Source organism: Canis lupus, chromosome 21 (genome assembly GCF_011100685.1).
Source record: "Canis lupus familiaris isolate Mischka breed German Shepherd chromosome 21, alternate assembly UU_Cfam_GSD_1.0, whole genome shotgun sequence".
In the NCBI taxonomy this organism is placed as follows: domain Eukaryota; kingdom Metazoa; phylum Chordata; class Mammalia; order Carnivora; family Canidae; genus Canis; species Canis lupus.
Genome location: NC_049242.1, coordinates 10,900,363 through 10,913,161, shown reverse-complemented (window position 1 = coordinate 10,913,161; position 12,799 = coordinate 10,900,363). Strand labels below are relative to the sequence as shown.

General features: G+C 37.5%; 1 protein-coding gene across 1 annotated transcript in view; it reads left to right on the top strand.

The window, feature by feature from the left end:
• Positions 1-12,799, top strand: part of TYR (tyrosinase) — a 100,618-nt gene that overhangs the window by 71,737 nt on the left and 16,082 nt on the right.

The window sequence follows — 12,799 nt, the reverse complement described above, 5'->3', positions numbered from 1 at the left end:
AACTCTTATATTTTTTGAATGATTATATCTACTAATCTTTTTTTAGTAGCTGGAGATTCTCACATGTTTTGGACACAAAGAGAAACTGATTAAGCCTCACTGACAAATAAGCTCAATTTTCAAAAGGAAACCCTAAGAACTCAGGACACAAGAGATAAATGGAATTACTGATCCTCCCTATCTAGGACTGTATATGCATTTGAAGGAAAGGCTTCAAACATGAAATTCATTCCTCTGATTTGAAAAGAAGAGACGGATTGTCAGCTGGGCCCAAGGAAGAGTTTGTGAATATGGTTTCCATGTCCACCCTGTCCTTCAGAATGCCTCTCTGCCACATGGTTATGGATTGGAATGATCTTCCTGGCTCCTGTTTCCCTTGAAGTTCCTTAGTAGCATCCTTCTTATCTCATGGGTTTTACTCCAAATCACTTGACGAGAACAGATAGTAAGTGGTAACAAATTGGGACATTTGTAGAGATTCCAAAGTTCTCACTATCATAAACTCTTTGGTTTACAACCTTGACTCTTCCTGAGATGGTCTTTATTTGCTCCTTTCGTCTTCTACCCTCTGTTATTCATTATTTTCAGAAGGGGTCTTTAATGTCTCTCCTCTCTATAGATCATTCCTTAGCACAGAAAACAGGGATTCTTTCATGTTCATTCTCCTCCCATAACAAAGACCCAATACAAACAGATTTCTCCTTTACCTAAGGTGGCAATTTATATTTCTGACCAGATTGAGTGACACTCAGAATCAGTGATTTTTGTAAGAAATACATTTGTCAGTTTCTCCCAATTGGAATAGAAGAGTAGAGAAATAGAAAAGAGACTTAGAAATAGTGGTAAAGATTTTGGCTACAGAAAAAAATAAAAGGGGTTAGGTGAGTATATAATTCCTACTTTAAAGAAACATACACAGAAAATAATATTTTCTTTCAGCCCTTGATCTATCTTTTCATGAGCTCCTTCCTTCTAGCAGTCAGAATCATTTGTTGTGATTAAGAAGGTGGGTTGTCAGCTCCAGTTGAGTTTGCTTTCTGAAGGATGTTTTACATTATCTCCTTTGTTCATTAGGCTAGACTTGAACAAAGTATAATTTTTCCTATCGAAATTTCCAATGATTTTACTATTACTGCTCCGTAAATTATTTGTGCACTTGTGTTCCACATGTTTCTATAATTGTCCATCATAAATATTCTGAGGCATGCATAGAATATTTGCTGTTCACTGGAAAGAAGCATTTGAGCTCATATTGAATTTTTCTTCTGCCAGATGGCATTCCTGGTGTTCAAACATTTGTGACCTTCTTTGCTTTCTTGTTTCATTTACAGACATTACCTTTAGTTTTTCTTACATTGTTAGTATAGGCTCTAGTTACTTAGCTATTCAATATGTGTTGTTGGTACCTTGCCTCTAATCTCTCCTACAAAAAAATCCTTCTTGGGCAACACTTCCATATACATCTTCTCATGCACAACTTTTTTTCATGTCATTCACCTTCTCAAATAGCAGCAGTGACTCTGATTATGTATGGAATAAATTCAAATATCTTTTGCTGACACCCAGAGATTATTGCTATTTTGTTCCTGTCTGCCCATTTTTTCTCTCTATTCCTTCTACCCATATGTACCAAATAAACATATTCTCTTTTTTTTTTTATTAAATGTTCTGGAAAAGAGACAAAAACCCAGGAGATATGCAGGCCAGGTATGGATATTTATGACTTGGCACCTGTCCTATTAGTGATCCAAGGTGAAAAATTAGATTTTTAGTGATTTTTATTAACAAGGACTTGCAGAACCTACAAGGAAAATGAAATATATCCTATTCCAGTTGAGGATTGGTGAAAATTGATTAATGGATGGAGCCTTTGTGCAGCTGAGAGTGCAGGGATCTCTAGGCTGTGAGGTAGGTTCTTAGGTGAAGAAATAATTCCATAACTTTTCTGAATTTCCATCGAACGGTACCAATTCTTTGTGAGGCTGAAACATTAGAGGTACATCTGAAGGGCCAGATGCCAAAATGTTGGTAATATCCTTTTGTCTGGTGAAAAGAGCTTTCAGTACCAATAAAGGAGTTCTCCTTCTGTGTAGGTAATAGATATGTGTGAGCTCTCTGCTATAAGCCTCAGAAGCAGGTAAAATCAATCATAATTGGGGGAATATAGTAAGGCTGCTAACATCTCAACGAAAGTTGATGCCTGGGGCCTAGGGCTTAGAGACATGGTATTAAAGGTACAATTTAGAGAGAACGTTAGACACCACAGTGTTGTCTGTTGCTCATGACAGCAATGCGAGGTCTGTGAAATGGTGCTTATGCTAATTATGCCCATCTTTGAACTTATTTTACTGTTCTTGCCATAAATGATGACTTTTACTCCATTATACCTAAAGAAGCCTTTCCACATCAGATGTAGTTCTTAGAGCCTTGGCTAAAATAAAGTATATTTTATATATTTATTATATATATGGTATAAGTAGCTTTCCTCCCTAAAAGTTACTTAAGGGAAGGACTATGCCACATGAGACGTTTTATCTTGCACTTTACTATACAGTTCCTATACTTGTCTATGTGGGTAGATACAATAACTATTTGCTAAATATATGTTTTTAAAAATATGTATGTATATAATATATTCTCTTTCCCATGGGACAGATTCTAGAATCCTTCTGGAACAGTTACTTATCAGATATTTTTCTTAGGTGCCAACTGTGTACACCTGTAGGTGCTACTTTATATTTTATGGATATAGCAGTGAGTGGATTAAGCTTTCATTTCTAATACAAAATGCCACAGGTTTTTCCACTCACAAGCTCTTTCCCAATATTTTTATTTTCCTGACTAAATTAGAAAACAGGCAAATCATGCAGGTTCACTCTGTTTATTTGCAAAACATGCAATTGGAAGCACTTGTTATCATGGAAAGTGCCAAGCACAGTAAACCTGAGTTTGATTTCTGCTGCTCCATTTATTAACTAAATGAACTGAAGAAAGTTATTTAAACTCCTGCTTTTTGTTTGTTTGCTCAGTTAGTGTGTGTTTTCATGGGAATACTGTGGTGAGGCAATACTTTGCCAAGGCTAAGAACATGTACTCAAGTGAGGTTGCCTGGTTTCGAATCCCTTTCTGCTACCTGCCACTTACTAGCTGTGTAACCTAGAGCTTTTCCTCTTCATGCTTCAGTTTTTCCACCTGTAATATGGGGATAATGATCAAAAATTCCTCACAGGATTGCTTTGTGAATTAAATGAGTTCCTATATGGTTGTCTGGGTGGCTCATTCGGTTAAGCATCTGCCTTCAGCCCAGGTCATGACCTCAGGGTCCTGGGCCATCAGACTCCCCACTCAGCGAGGAGTCTGCTTCTCCTTCTCCCTTTGCTCCTCCCCCGTTCATGTGTTCTCTTTCCCTCTCTTCTCCTGTCTCTCTCTCTCTCAAATAAATAAAATCTTTAAAAAATAAGTGAGCTCCTATATGAAAAGTACTTCCGGCAGTACCTGGCATAGAGTGTTGCATAAGCTCTCAGGACTCCTACTATTACTAATACCTCTCTTGCAGTATTGTTGGAGAAATAATATAATGTATGTCAAAATCCCCAGTATTGTACCACATGTATAACTGCTTAATAATTGGGAATGGTTGCTGAATTGATTATTTTTCATCATTTTACGAGCCTCAGAAGCATCGCTATAATGAAGAATAGTAGGAAGTAATGGAAAGGCTTATGCTAAACAAAGAGAAATTTTGCAAGGAATAGGGGCATCACAGCTACCTTAAGAGAAGTCATAGTTGTCTGCATATGTAGAAGTTGTCTTATTCATTACTGATCCACTGATATATCATGGTCTCCGGTAGATAGAAATTATATGTATTGACTTATTATTTAATACAATAACACACATACCCACTGTAATCATATTTCTATACTTCAAATTCAATCATGGTCACTCCTTATCTAAAGTACTTGTTTAGGTGGCAAATTAACTCTCAACATTAATCCAAATTAAGTTCCCCTCCTGGTATGCTATGTATAGACCTTTCACAATCTGACCCTTCTCACCTTTCTGGTCTCACTGCCTATTAATCCCGTACCACTCTACATTCTACTCCCACACACCAAAAAACCATTTTCAGTTTTCAATTACATCAATGCCCAGGCTCCCTGTGGGTTGCTGCTTTGAATGCAAAACCTCCAGGGTGATCTCCTCAACCAGTTTAAACACCATGCCTGCTGTGAAAAGCTTTCCCTGACTCCCAACAATTAGTTGCTCCTGTTGCAATCCCATAGGTTTTATACATTTGCTTCTAAGAGCATCATTGACATTGCTTTGCAATTTTATGTATCTCTTCATCACAACATGGAGTAAGATCTATGAGGATAAGGATCATTCCCACCTGTCCCTGGAGCTTGACATGTAGAGGGTACAAGACAGAATATTTAATGAATAAATAAATAGGCAATTTGGTGAAGGGGGCAAGGAAAGCTTGTATTGTCACCACTTCCCTGGGAGGAGCACTGAGAGTCAGGAGGTCATAGGTAATATCTGAAAGCCAAATGAAAAACCGAATGTTGTCTGGGAGGGCTGGCTCTTTCAGATGACTCTGAGTAGCTGGGGCCTGTGAGTGCCACTGGGCTCCTTTAGCTTGAGGGCGACTTCTGCCTAAGGCAGTGGTTCTCTCAGTCCTGGATGCACATTATAGTCACATGGGGAGCACAGCAGCCTGCTTCTAATCCTCTCTCCAAACAGCTCATAGCAGGGTGCCTTGCTACTTAATGACCCTCCTAAGTGTCTATGGGAAAAAGAAAAATAAAACTCTGAAACTGCCTTTTGTAGGCTTCTAGTTTTTTGGGCCTTTCTGGTTCATTATCACTGATATTTTGGTTCTTACACTAAAATTCCTTCAAGTTTCATCATTAGCTTAAGTGATTTTAATCTGGTTTCCACTCCCTTACCTATTCCCCAAGGACTTGTCTGCCCTTTCCCCAACCAAGCTAAGAAGTTGTCAAGCATATATTTAAAATTATAGTCAATTGAGGTTGGCCCTGGTTGAATTTATTAGCTGTGGAACAGGCTTATCATTTGCAGCTACTCACCCCCAACAATTTATGCTATTTTTTTTTCAATTTATACTCTTAATAAGTGTCCATTTCTTTTAAATGTGTTACTTTCCAGGAAAAATTTCCAAATACTCCTTAAATGAGTTCTGTCATTAGGCAGGTGCACGAAGAAAAGGAGCTTCTGGGATACTGTTATTTTAAACACAGAGAGAGGCTCCAGGTTTTGCAGGGGTCCCAGCATAAATAATTTGTCTCTGTCACCTGGTTACTTCCTTTGGGCCTTGAAATTCAGCTGTTGATTCATTTAATTATGCATTAATTAAACATGGTTATGTCAGTTCCTTGCTTAAAATCCCCCAAAGTCTTCTCATAGATTTCAAAATAATTTTCAAACTTTTTACCTTTTTAATGTGTAGAAAGGGCTTCTATAGTTTTGGTGTAGCCACTTGTACCCACATATATCCTTCTTCCCAGCCCTTTTGAACTACTTGCAAGGCCCCCAAATCTTACCTCCATTTCTTCATGCTTGTGCTTTATTCTTTCCTAAACAGCCCTTTCCTGTTTGGTACTTTGCCCAGACTTGTGCTATTCATTTTTCAAAAGTTAGGCATGAGTGTCACCTAAAATGGGGTGCCTTACCCAACACCATGGTGACAGTTAATTTTATGTGTCAATTTGGCTAGGGCATGGTACCCAGGCTTTTGATCAAACATTGTTATAGATGTTTCTGTGAAGGTGTTTTTAAAGATGTTATCAATATTTAAATGGGTAGACTTTGAGGAAAACAGATTACTCTCCATAATGTGGGCAGATCTCATTCAATCAGTTAAGTGCCTTCATAGGGAAAAACTGACCTCCCTGGGCAAGAATGAATTATACTAGTAGGCTGTCTTTGGGCTTTAACCATTTCTCTTGCCTCAATCTCCAGCCTGCCTGTCTACCTTGCAGATTTTGGATTTGCCAAGTTTCTATAATGATGTGAGACCCTGTGTCTCTCTGGCTCTCTCTCTGTGTTACTCTTTCTCTTTATTTTTCTTTGTATCTTTCTTTCTGTGTGTGTGTGTGTGTGTGTGTGTGTGTGTGTGTGTGTGTATGCATGCACATGCATACCCCATTGGTTCTGTTTTTCTGGGGAGCTCTAATACATCACATATCCCCTTCTGAATCAGATGCTATCTCCTCTTTCTTTGTTCTCCCGAGATGTTAATGGTCCTGCTTTTCCCATGGTACTCCTATCATAGCATGCTGAGTGACTGATCGGATTGCAACTCTCTTAAAATGAGACAGTTCTCCGTTTGACTTTATATTCCCAGCACCTAACACAATGGTTATTACATGTCTGATACTGCGCTAACTATTGTGGATCAGTGAATAGCACCATCTATAGAGTTATCCAACTCAAAACCATCAGCATCTCTTGGATTCCTCCTTTTCTCAGTTCTAATAACTAGCCACTAAGTAAATGATTCTTAATGTATTTAATTCATATTCTCTTGGAGAATTTGGTAAAAATTTAGGTACTCTCCCTAGAAAACCCTACAGTTCCCACTAAATTTCATATTTTTTAAACCCAGCCCACTTGTTGGGTAGGCAGTATGATGGACATTTAGTGTACAATGATCAATAAGACAGTATCATTGCTCTCGGTGGGTTTCCCCACACTGTTGGAGAGTGACATATAATCAAATAATTACAATATGACAAATGCAATAATCAAAGGAGAAAAACATTAACTCTGATGTTTTCATAGAAGTGGTATTTAACCTAAGCCTTGAAGGAGCAAAAGATATAGTAGAAAATAAAAATGATGGGATCCCTAGGAGTTTAGCACCTGCCTTCAGCCCAGGGCGTGATCCTGGGTTCCTGGGATTGAGTCCCATATCAGGTTCCTTCTCCCTCTGCCTAGGCCTCTGCTTCTCTGTGTGTGTTTCTTGTAAATAATAAATAAAATCTCAAAAAAAAAAAAAAAAGCCACACAGCACATAAAAAAATCATAGTATTAACATCCCTTCCTCGTGCCACACTCCTTCTCCAGTTGTCTACATCTTTGGGAATAAGAATATTTTGTCCTTCAGTATAAGCCAGAAATCTTGGAGTTTTCTATGGCCCCTCATCCTTCAGCTGTGCTGCTTGGATAGTCACACACCATCTCTTTGCCCAGACCTTGTTTTCTCAGTGATTCCTTCATTCCTTGCTTCCCTCTAAGGGATAGTAAGGAATTCCTTACCATCCTTCAGCCCCTCTCCACAATGCAATCTGTGCAATCACTTAAAAATGATCATCTGGGGATCCCTGGGTGGCGCAGCGGTTTAGCGCCTGCCTTTGGCCCAGGGCGCGATCCTGGAGACCCGGGATCGAATCCCACGTCGGCTCCCGGTGCATGGAGCCTGCTTCTCCCTCTGCCTGTGTCTCTGCCTCTCTCTCTCTCTCTGTGACTATCATAAATAAATAAAAATTAAAAAAAAATACTTAAAAATGATCATCTGCTCATGTTATCACCTACAACCCCAGAGACAGTGACTTCCTGTTACTCTTAGGAAAAAATATAAGTATTTCTCATGTGCTTTCCACTGCACTTCATGATTGGGGCCCTCTTTACCTCTCTAGCTTGATCTCAAACTATTTTTTCCCTGCTCCCTATAGACACATCAGTCACTTAGTTCCTTGGACTTGCTATGTACTTCTCATCAAAAGGCCTTTGCAAATTCTCTTTGAGTCTTCAGAAACATTCCTTCTCCAGCTCTCTAAATGTGCTTTCTTCAACTCTTGATTTAACACACCATCAGAGTCTTTCCCAGAGGCTGCCGACTAAGTGAAGTCTCCCCCTTACATCTTCTTACCATGTTTCTTTCTTGCAGAGTATTTGCCAGTCTCTAAATTCAGATTTATTTTTGAAATTACTATTTAGTATCTGTCTCTATCCCTAGACTCTAAGTACCACAAGGACAGGAAACTTCACCATAGGTAGCTGGTGCTGGTGGTGGATGTACTAAAGCAAATCAGTTCCTATATATCCATTGACATTAAGGCTTTTTGTTAGTTGTTCTTTTTTAAAAAATAAAGTCTTATTTTAGAATAGTTTTCTGGTTACAAAAATGTTGCAAAGACAGAACAATGTTCCCATATACCTCACATCTATTTCCCCCTATTATTAATATCTTCCATTAGTATGGAACATTTGTCACAATTAATAAAATAATACTGATCCATTGTTAGCCAAAACCCATACTCTTTTAAAGATTACTTAGTAGTTATTTAATATCTTTTTCAAGATCCCATGCAGGACACCACATTACATTTAACTATTACACCCTTTAGGCTACTCTTGGTTATGACAAGTTTTCAGACTTCCCTTGTTTCTGACGTCCTTGACAGTTTTGAGGAAAACTGTTCAGATTTTTGTAGAATACCTCTCTATTGGGATTTGCCCGGTGTTTTTCTCTGTTTAGACTGGAGTTATATGTTTTGGGTAGGAAGATGACAGGGGTAAGCACCATTCTCTTCACATCATATCAAGGCTGCATGTAATCAACATGACATTTCATTATCGATGTCAATCTTGATCACCTGGCAGAAGTGTTATTGGTCAGGTTTCTCAAACTGTTAAATGACTCCACCATCTTTCCCTAATGTACTCTTTGGAAGGAAGCCACTTTGTGCAGTTATATAGCATCTACATTATGTATTTGAGTATCTATGTAATTATTTGAAACTCTTCTGCATGGTAGACTTATGTATTTCCCTCATTTATTTATTTATTCATTAATTTATTTCAGTGTGGACTCCTCTATATTTATTTTGTACTTTGGATTATAATCTAATACTACTTTACTTTGTGGCTCAGATTGTTTCAGCTTTGGCCATTGGGAGTGGTTTCAGTGGGCTTCTCTGGTTCCTTTTATTGGAGACTATTTCTTCAGCTTTGTTTGCTTTTTCTTCTCCGTCTGTTATTCCAATTACACATATGTTACCTCTTTTGAAATTATCTCAGAGTTCTTGATATTTTCCCTTTTATTTATTTTTTATTTTTATTTTTGCTCTGCATTCTAGTTTAGGATGTTTCTATCTCCAAGGTCACTGATTCTTTTCTAAGCTATGTCATCTACTGATGAGCCCATCAAAGGCATTCTTCATTTCTGCTATGGTGTTTTTGATTTCCAGAATTTTCTTTGAGTCTTTCTTAGAGTCTTTCCACCAATCTGCTTCACTACCCATCTGTTCTTGCATTTCATTTACTTTTTCTGTGAGAGCCCTTAACACATTATTCATAACTATTTAAACTCTGTCTGATAATCCCAATATCTATTTCATATCTGAGTTGGGATTTACTTTGATTGCTTTGTCTCTTCAGGCTGTCATTTTCTTGCTTTTTGGCATGCCTCGTAATTTGTTGTTGAGTCAGATATATTTTATTGAGTGGTAGAAATGAAGGCAGATAGGGCTTGAATATAAGGATTTATGTTAATCTTGCAAGAAGCTGGACCTCGTTTAATGATTTTTGTAGCTGTAGGTGCTGGAGGCTTCAAATCTCCCTCGGTCTTTGTTTTAGTCTTCTCTCTTGGCTTTGGGCTATCCTGTATACTAGTCCTCAGATACTGTCTGTCTTATAGCTCTTTTAGCTATAATCCCTGTCATCATACTGGAACTCTGTGGATATCATGGTAAAGTATTAAGGTGTGGAGGGATATTAGAAAATATTCTAACTAAATTTCAGTCTTTTATTTGGCCAACGCTTGGGGCTGTGAACCTCACGAGCGTTTCTCCAATGGTATAGATTTTATTTTCCTCTGCCCCCTACTTTTTTGGTTATAGCATTCCCTACTTCTTTCCTTGAAGCCCTTACCAATGTGTCCTATGTTTTATTTTCCCTTTAAGTGAGATGGAAAAGCTGGAATCCCCTCCCCCTAGCTGGGATGAGGCTCTGGACGTCATTTCCTCTGAATTAAAGAAGTTTGTCATGGAAAAGGCTGGGGACTTATTTGAAAATGATACCGCTCTCTCTCCCCCTCACAGAGCCAGGAAAGGCTCTTTCTCCAGTCTTCATCATGAAAACCTGGTCAAGCTCCTGGAATTAAACCCCCCAAATGTGCAGAGTCCTCCTAATGCTGTGGCTCCCAGGAGTTTCTCACTTACCACTGTTAGTCCATATCCCAATCATTCATCAAAATATTAACGTCTCCCTACCAGTTTACAAATACAGCTGCTTCTGTGCTTGGCAAGTATGTCTGAGCTGTCTTCCCCTGGACACACTTATCTCTGCAGTTTGAGGGGTGACTGTTTGCCCTGTGACCTCATTCTTTTGTGACCCAAGAAAAGTTGTTGATTTTCCATTTGTCTAGCCTTTTCTTGCTGTAATGATGGAGTGTCCAGGGTTCTTACATATCAGACTTGAAACCAGGTATCTTGAGTTACTTTTATATTTAAAACACATTCCTTCCCATTTGCATCTGTGATCATTGTTATGTTTTCCTAATTCCAGAAAACTGCCTAGATACAGTTTCTATAAATCTTTGGTAAGAAGATAAGTTCTTCCCAAGATGTCAGTGTGATTATCTAAGTTAAGAATCAGTATTTCAATGTGAGTCATTTTAGATATGGTTTGATGAAATTAAATATGAGAACCACCAATGAAGAATTTAATCAAGATTAATACCTTTCTTTTAAAAGGTTGATAAGGTAGGTGAGCACATTAATGGTTTTATCCATTAAATCTTTTGGTGCTAAGAATTGATGTTCTTGTCTTACCTAGGTAAAGAATTTTTGTTTCTTGGCAGGCAGAGAGATTATTTATAAGCTGAACTACAGTAGTAATTTTTCTCAATTGACAAAAAGCACAATTTTTGCCTCAAGCCCTTATCTGGTAGCTCATTGTATAGTGGGCTGTTTCTAAATCAAAGTTTAATAGGGGTGAGGGAGAGATTAATTGTGTCAGAGAGCCTCCTTTTCATTAAAAAAATAGAGTTGCCAGTTTAAAAGCTGGTAAACATTGTTTAAACATGTTTAAATATTGTTTAAACATTAAATATTGCATACTACAAATAAAATGCTGGAGCTGGAGGCTTAAAACATTATCTATAATACAATTCTCTTTTTTGTTAAAATATATGTAGTGTTACTATGCATGTTTTATAAACTAGATATAACGGAAATATGAAGCGATTATATGAATTTTTTCTTCTCTTATTTTTGCTCATTTATATTTTCTGAATTGCACATAATGAACAAGGAATGCTTTGCTTTTATGAAAAGAAGAAAACTGCAGAAAAAAAGCTAATTAATAAAATGTTAGGACTTGAATAGAACTTGGGGCTTGTTAGGCCAGTTCCTAATTTCTGTAGTTGAGAAGGCACACACAGAAAAAACAATCTTTTTGAATCTTCTTTCTCATTCCCACTGGTCAGAATCATAATCCTTCTTAAAAAGATCCAGCTCAAAGAGCAGCTGGGTGGCTCAGTTGGTTAAGCATATGACTCCTGACTTCAGCTCAGGTCATGATCTCAGAGTTGTGAGATTGAACCCCACTCTGGCTTCTCCACTGGGTGTGGAGTTTGCTTAAGATTCTCTCTCTCTCTCTCTCTCTCTCTCTCTACCTCTGTTCCTCCACCCACCCCCCACCTACCACATGTGCTCTCCCTCTAAAAAAATAAAATGTTTTTCTAATTAAAAAAAAGATTTAGCTCAATAACTTATGTATACATGACTTTGGCATTTCTAAAACACTATGTCTCATCTCTCTCACCAATTATAACATTCTTCCAGAATAACATTAATAGTGAGGAGGAGGGAAAAGAGGAAGAAGGGGATGGGAATAATGATTATTTCCATTTACCATTTGTCAAGCACTTAAATATACATCTTACTTATGTTATACTAATTAATCCATAAATATTATTCCCATTTCACAGGTAAGAAAAGGTAAATCAAACCAGTTAAGAAATTTTACAAATTTCCCTTGTCACAAGTCATGGAACTCAGGTTTTTATGCAGGCTCATGTTTCTCCAAAACTTGACATATAATAAATACTCAGTAACAGGTTGAATAATTGAGCTATTTAGAGAGGATTTGGTATTTATGGACCAGATTTTCAGTATTTATCAGTGGTCTACTGATCCCTCAATTAATTCACAGTTAAAAGTCAACTTTAGCCACAATATTTGGTTCAAATAGTATTTGAAGTCCAGATTCTCTAAGCAAATAGAACTGTTTTTCATCATGGAAAGAGTGATCACCATTCTCCCACCAGCACCACTGATCTCTTCTTGATTGTACTTCAAAATGTTTTTTCAATTTTTTTGTTTGTTTGTTTGTTTGAAGCATTATCACTTTCCTTTGTAGGCAATATTCCTGAGATCATGCACTTACCTTTATTTCCTGGAATAAATGTTATAGCTAAGTAACAAGAGCTTACTTAGATAGCACTTTCACAAATATTATCATAAACCTTTTGGAAATAGGGCAGATATTATTGCTTTCATTTAAGGATAGGAGGCTAGGTCTCCAAGAATTTCAGTGATTTGTGTAGAGTCATACAGCTTTTAAAGCACAGAGCTAGGCCTCAGGGGAGTCCTGTGATCTCAGATCTTATGTTCTTTCCTCTGTTATATGGATTGATGATACAGTCACATTCTTCTCCACATTTTGGTGACACACTATAAATTCTTCTATAACTTAGTATTTTTATTCAATTTTTTTGATCCCTTAACTGTTTAGCTTTTGTTCCAGTCAGAATTTTTAATTGCAT